The 7,067-nt window shown below is 49.7% G+C and overlaps 1 protein-coding gene across 1 annotated transcript in view; it reads left to right on the forward strand.

The window, feature by feature from the left end:
* The window catches only part of DOCK1 (dedicator of cytokinesis 1), a 428,835-nt gene that overhangs the window by 195,774 nt on the left and 225,994 nt on the right, over positions 1 to 7,067 (forward strand). The gene's annotated exons all lie outside the window — the stretch shown is intronic.

The following is a 7,067-nucleotide window of genomic DNA, read 5'->3' on the forward strand; positions in this document are numbered from 1 at the left end:
CGAGGCGGGCGGAGCCCCGGGCCCCGCGGGGCGGGGGTGGGGGCGGTGCGGGGCCGGGCGGGCCGCGTGCGCGGGGTGGGCGATCTGGAGGGAGTGGAGCGGGAGGCAGTGGGGGAGCCCCCGCCCACCGACGCCGGAGCCCGAGCTGGAGGAGGAGGTGGAAGGAGCCGCCGGCTGCTGCCGCCTGCGCGCGGGGCTCCACCGCGGCGCGTCCTCGGGGTTTCTGGGCTGCAGGCGGCGCTGCGCGGCCCGGGAACTTGTTGAGTCTACCCTCAAGCCGCCTCTGGAGCAGCTGGAGGGCGGAGGACCCGGCGTTTTTCTCTCGGGAGGGGTCGCTGGGGTCGCCGAACGATGGCTGCCTGCTTGCCAGTCGGCCCAGCCCGGCGTGGCTTTGAAATCCTGGACTTAGGTATCTGCCCCCTCACCTGCGGATTGCTGCCTAGTGGAGGCCAGGGTCAGGAGCGTGTTTCTGTGCGGAGTCCAGCCCAGGGTCAGCCTCTCTAAGTGGAGGCTGACAGGCAGGCCGGCTGTGAGTGGTGAGGACAGAAGTGGGAGTGCCCCCTGGTCTGTTGCCCGCTGACATTAGGAATACTCTAGAGCAGGCGTCACCGCTGCTCCTAATCAAGACCCCCTCACCCCCCCACCGTCACACACACACACCATCCACCTGCAGACGCCACAGGTTACGTGTCCTTTTTGTTGCAGGGCAGAGTTGAGCTCACTTGGGGAGGAACAGATCTGGGATGCACAAGGAGCTATACCCCACCCCCTCAACAAATCCGCCCAATCCACCAATGGGTAGTGGGTCCTCTGAGCTCAAAGCAGTTGGGCCACTGGCCTCCCTGATTCCTGGCAGACCCTGGTGTCTGGGCCTGGGACTAAGCAGGCAGCTGGCTACAGGTCTCCTGTCTCCCTAAATTTTCTCAGGCTTGGAGTTCATTCTTCTTGAACACACTTGAAAGTGGCCACACTCATTAGTTTGAATATTTCCCAAGAAAGGACAGAGGAATGGTGGATCCAAGGTCAGTGGCATACTTTGGGGGATGAAATGGGAGGGCAAGAGGGAAAGTACCATCACCACGTCTTCAGACAGAACGGCAGGTGCACACACCTGTGCCTGCCTCCCTTGGGGTCCCTGCTGCAGCCCTGTGCCCGGGACCCAGCCATCGCTAGTTCCTTGTTCACTGAGCTCAACTGAGCCCAGCATGGTGCACAATACAGTATCTATTCTTTATAAATTAACTTTATATGTAATGCTTTATTTGTCTTTATGTGGTACTTGGGGCGTCGTGTCCAGACGTTCCAGAAGAAAAGCATCCTAAAACCTCCTCCTTTCCCCTCTTACCTCTCAGTCTCCTTTGGGACACAAGGCTGCAGTCCTCTGGCATCAAGATGTGCCCAGGAAGGGAGTCCTGAACCCGGGCCTCTAAACTCTTGTCTACTCACTCCTTTTCTTACTCCAGATCCCGGAGTCTAGTTTTTAGCCTGTTTTCTTCTCTGGCTGGCCCACGGTGCTGGTGAGAGCTGGCTGGAGACCTATGCTAGCAGATGAGTCTGAAGACCTGTAATCCCTTGTTCTGCTTGGAAGGGACCTCGTGTTGGGGATGTGTTGGACTTGGGGACATTTGATGCCAGGTGGGAGGGATCATGGCCACGGATCGCTCCAAGATAATTCCCCTGGGGATGTGCTGTTGCTACTGCGGGCCCAGCGTTTCTCCCAGCTGTCTGCAAATCTTGCTTTATTGCTAATCCATAAAATCGAAATCTGCCTTCCATCCCTTAAACATGTCACTATAAATAAAACTGCCAGGAAATACTGAAATTGTGCTGGTGGTAATGGACAGCTGCGTTTTTAGGGGCCCTAAGTAAAAGCAGATAAACATAAATGCATGCACAGCAGGACAGAGCAGAGCCTTGGGGGGCAGTGTGAGCTGCCAGGAAAATGGCTCCAGGGATGGTGTTATTTGAGATCCACATGATGTGTAATTGTAGGAAGAAAAACTAAGTGGCAGGTTAGGAAACCCACTTATAGGAAGAGAAGATTTTAATGAACTTCTTAGCATCATCAAGACTATCTTTAGGTGTTCAGTTGTCTCCTGGACTCATAGTTGTTTTTCAGTTATCCAGGTCATTGGTATCCTCCTTCTTTTCTGAAATAAGAAATCTTTTGTCTCCTGTGTTTCCTTGCAAATCTTCACATCATAAGGGTAAATACTGGTGAAAACTTGTTTCACCATAACTTTGCCTGTGGAGGGGTATTCCACATGGGTGAGGCTGATGAGCTGTCATGTCTGTCCTGTTCTCATCTTGAAAGCCAACACTGCGAGGGGCTGGCTCGGGAGACGGGAGTCATGAATGCCATCTTCCTGCCTGCAGACTCCCCGCTGCATTATTATTATTTTTTACAGACGAGACATGTGCATGTTTTTAGGGTCTAGGATGAAGTGTTATGTTCCGTTTCCACAGAAAAAGAGTTAAAGTTGGTAGAGAGTAGATTCATTATAGGAGTCAGTTAGGTAAAAATTGGTTTCTTGAGTTTTGCTTCGGATTTTTGCTGGAAAAGATGGACTGCTTGGAAAGGGAGAAGTCACTACTTTTAAAGTGGGATTTCCTGAAAGCAGAAGGCCCTAAAAATTAAAGAGACAAGAAAGTATGAGAGAGATGACTAGGAAAATAGCTGAGCCTCTCTTCTGTTGCCTCCTTCTTGGCTGTGTGCAGGTGTCTTGCAGACATTTGCTGGATGCCACCCCTACTATTGAGTTAAGTTATGAGGTCTCAATTTCCACCTTAAAAAAGACAAGAATATACAAATCAGAGATGGACAAGGATGTTCATAACAGTCTTGCCCACCTGAGTTCCAAACTGGAAATAACTCCAGTATGTATCATCCATAGAAGGGATACAGATTTCTGGGTTTACTCCTTTGGTGGAGTCACAAACAGCAAGGACAAGGACCAGTGGCTGATGCGCTCAGCAACACGAATGACGTTCACAAACGTTAGGCAGAAGCAGCCAGACACGAGAGTACGTGTCCTAGGATTCCATTTCAGTGAAGTGCAAGAATGCAAAAAAGTAAAATGTCAGAATGGTGGTCACCATTGCCCCGGGCCACACTATCTCATGTGGTGCTGGATTGTCTGTATATTGAACTAGGTGGTTGCACACCTTATTCATATGGGACAATTCATTGAGATGTTCTCGTCTTTTTAGTACGCCTCCTTTCTGTCTGGGCAGACCCACTGTCTTTGCAGCATCGACACACGTGCTCTCCAGTAATGTACCCCTTTAAAGGAACCGGCTTATCGGTCAATGAAGTTGGCTTGCTTTATTGCTAATTCATAGAATCGCTGAAGCCACTTTCTCTCCAAAACCCAAGATAAGAGAAGAGAGGTTGTCTGCACATGCCCTGCTGCTATCGATGAGACTTCTTGTCTAGCTGTGTACTGGAACTTCCTTCTTTGGGAGGCCGCCGAGCACCTGCCCGACTCTTGCACACAACCGTGATGGAGTTCACTCTGGAAAGGAGGCTCCTACCTTGTCCTTTACTGTTCTGAGTGACTGTCAGGTGAGCCGGTGTCTGTGATGGCAGGTTCCATCCTCTAGCTCAGAAGCTGTGGTCATAGATCAGCTGCTTTGCACCCCTACAAAGGAGAGGGAACTCAGGTTGGCCTGAACCTGGAGGGGAGAGATCAGTAACACTTGGGGGCTTCTCTTTTCTCTTTCAAGAACAAGCCATCCTGCTCAAAGGGGCTCCAGGCAGACCTCATCTTTTGCCTGGAAGACTTGAGAGAAGCCCTTCTGAATCATTTCCTTTGTCCTCTTCTGCTCAAACATTTACGCTCGCTTTCTGGACTGACTTTCTTCCCTCTGTGTGAAACCCCATGCCTGTGGCTCTTCATTGTCCTGGCAACAAAGCTGTTTCCTCCTGTTGGGAAGCAGAGCTGTGTTTCTAAAGTGCTGGCCCATGTTCCAGGGACTCTCCCCACCCTGAATTTCTTTTCCTTCCATGATGAGCAACTAGAGATGGTTTATTGGCCTGGAATACAATTTGGTTTGGAAAAACTGAACATCGCACAGATTAGTTGAAATCCCCTGTTTTCTGTCATGCATCATTGTGAATCTAATGTATCTATGGGAAATGGAATGGTTTTATTTTCCAGGAGAACGAAGGTGGCTCTAGGTTTCCTTTAACACATCATACAACAGGGGCAGCAGTATTTAGAGAAAATGAAGAGGGGCCGTGTGCTTCTGGCTTGCCCCCTTCTACCCTTAAGCCCCTGTTGAGTAGGGCTCTGATCAAACCCAAAGGCTTTCAAAGGCTTTGGCCCCCCACTAAGTCAGTAACTGCCCCTCCTTGCCTTCAGGTGGACATGGTGCGAGGGAAGCACATAGACTGTGTTTTGCTGACCTTTGTTTTGTCAGTGGGGGCTTTTTAATTGTCCAAGTCTGACCTATTGGGGAGCAGACCCCCTCTGCAGGAGGAGAAGGCTAAGGGGCTTTTCCGAATCCCTTCTGGTAACACCAGTGTCTCTGTGAGCCTCCGGAAGGCAGCTTCTCATACAGCAGGTCATGTGCCAGGTCAGAGAACGATACCTTGGGCCAGAATTAGGTCAAGAAGGGATAAAAATTGCTTTCCGATTTCAGTGTCTGCTCTGCTAATGTACTTCGCTGGTGTCAAGATCGTGGACGGCCCTTCAGCAGCCGCCTGCCCCCGCGCTCGCAAGGCCTCTGCCGGTTTAGGCGGGCTCCGCGGGGAGGCCTGAGGTTTTGCACAGTGCTTCCTGTGGGCTGTCTGCTGTGGGTCTTTCTGTCTGCCCTCTGTTGGCTCCTGAGCTTTCCTAGACCTGAAGGCGGGATGGGGGAGGAGGAGGGAGAAGAAGGCGGAACCCTCCTGTTCTACTCCTTTCCTTCCACAGAACCTGTCTGACGGTGACGGGCACTTTGGTTGTCCACGCAGTCTCAGGTACGCTGCGCAGTGTCTCTTTTTCTCCTCACAGGACAACCCTGAACTGGATACTGTTAAATTCTTTTCACAGATAAAGAACAGAGACGTTAAGTAATTTCTCCAAGGTCACACAGCTCGGGAATGAGGAAGCCTAGATTCAAATCCAGTTCTGCCGGATGCCACAGTGCAGCTGCCTGCTCAGGTTCATTACTGCGATATGAACTTGAGCAGCGTTCAAGAGCACACATTATAATTTCGTGTTACTCTAAATGACTGTGTGCCCCTCGGACGTTATGGCCCTGACTGAGGAGGTCGTTCACCAGTGGCATGCTCTCTTGGTACCCACCTGGCCCTGAGCAACACCGGCTGCCTGTGTCCAGGCTCTTGTGGTATTAGCCGGGCTCTCTCATGGGACAGATTCTGACTCGGAATGTTTAACTGCTAAGACCACTGTCTCATCAAGCAGATAACACGTCGAGGCTGACTGCGGAGTGTCTTTGAGCGGGTATTTTTTTACCTTTACTAGCTCTACCTCATCTTATCATTGTATCAGTTACACTTTGAAGTCAAAACTGTCCCTGGAACAGCTGTGTACCATAATCCTGGCACATTTGGATAGCACCTTACTGTTGTCCAATAGAATTTCGGTATCAGGACGCTTCTTCTTCATTGAATGACAACAGTTGTCCATCACTCTATATGTCTATTCCATATATACCACAAAAGACCGTTTCAGATTCTTTGGGTGCCCGTTGTGGTGATGTGGTCTTACTGTGATCTTGGATTCGTCCTAAACAACCCATTGGTGGTCTTGTCACCTGACTTCAGATGTATTGCTCAGGATTGTGGATCGTGGGCGACACGGTAGCAAGCTACTGTGTATTGGAAAACAGGCATTTTGCTTTTAAATGCCAGGTTCCAAATGGGAAGAGTACAGAATTGTCTAAAAATCTCCAGTTACGTTTGATGACCTCTGAGGTCACACACGGATTTTCAGTTTCATATTTTTTTTATAAACAATTCTTTTTTTTTTTTTTTTTTATATCATTTAATCCTTGGAGAATTAAATAGGTCATTACTTTAATTCCACTGCACTGTAGGGTTGCAGGTCTCCCGTTTCCTATTTGCCTGATTTGTGGTTTGGCACATTCTGGAGCTTTGTTGAGCTCTAAATGCATTCACTGCCTTACGCACTCACTTCTGGGTTGCCATTCATGAATACTAGTGTACCTTTAACTGATGTTCAAGCAAGCATCAAAAACATATTTTAACCCATTTCTTGCACAATTTTAATTGTCTCTGGGTTTTCAAGAAAAGTGAGACATTTTGATTGTAAATGTTGCTCAGTAGTCTTTCTTTCTTTCTTTTTTTTTTTTTAAAGATTTTATTTATTTATTTGACAGAGACAGAGATAGCAGGGGGAGTGGGAGAGGGAGAACCAGGCTTCCCGCTGAGCGGGGAGCCCGATGCGGGGCTCGATCCCAGGACCCTGGGATCATGACCTGAGCCGAAGGCAGACGCTTAACGACTGAGCCACCCAGGCGCCCCTTTTATTTTTTTTTTTAAGATTTTATTTATTTATTTGACAGATAGAGACATAGCGAGCGAGGGAACACAAGCAGAGGGAGTGGGAGAGGGAGAAGCAGGCTTCCTGCTGAGCAGGGAGCCCGATGCGGGGCTCGATCCCAGGACCCTGGGATCATGACCTGAGCCGAAGGCAGACGCTTAACGACTGAGCCACCCAGGCGCCCCTTTTATTTTTTTTTTTAAGATTTTATTTATTTATTTGACAGAGACATAGCGAGAGAGGGAACACAAGCAGGGGGAGTGGGAGAGGGAGAAGCAGGCTTCCCGCTGAGCAGGGAGCCTGATGTGGGACTTGATCCCAGGACCCTGGGATCGTGACCTGAGCCGAAGGCAGACGCTGAACGACTGAGCCACCCAGGGGCCCCTCTTTTTTCTTTCTTTCTTTTTTTTTTTTTTAAAGATTTTTATTTATTTATTTGACAGATAGAGACATAGCGAGAGAGGGAACACAAGCAGGGGGAGTGGGAGAGGGAGAAGCAGGCTTCCCGCTGAGCAGGGAGCCTGATGTGGGACTTGATCCCAGGACCCTGGGATC

Source organism: Neomonachus schauinslandi, chromosome 6 (genome assembly GCF_002201575.2).
Source record: "Neomonachus schauinslandi chromosome 6, ASM220157v2, whole genome shotgun sequence".
In the NCBI taxonomy this organism is placed as follows: domain Eukaryota; kingdom Metazoa; phylum Chordata; class Mammalia; order Carnivora; family Phocidae; genus Neomonachus; species Neomonachus schauinslandi.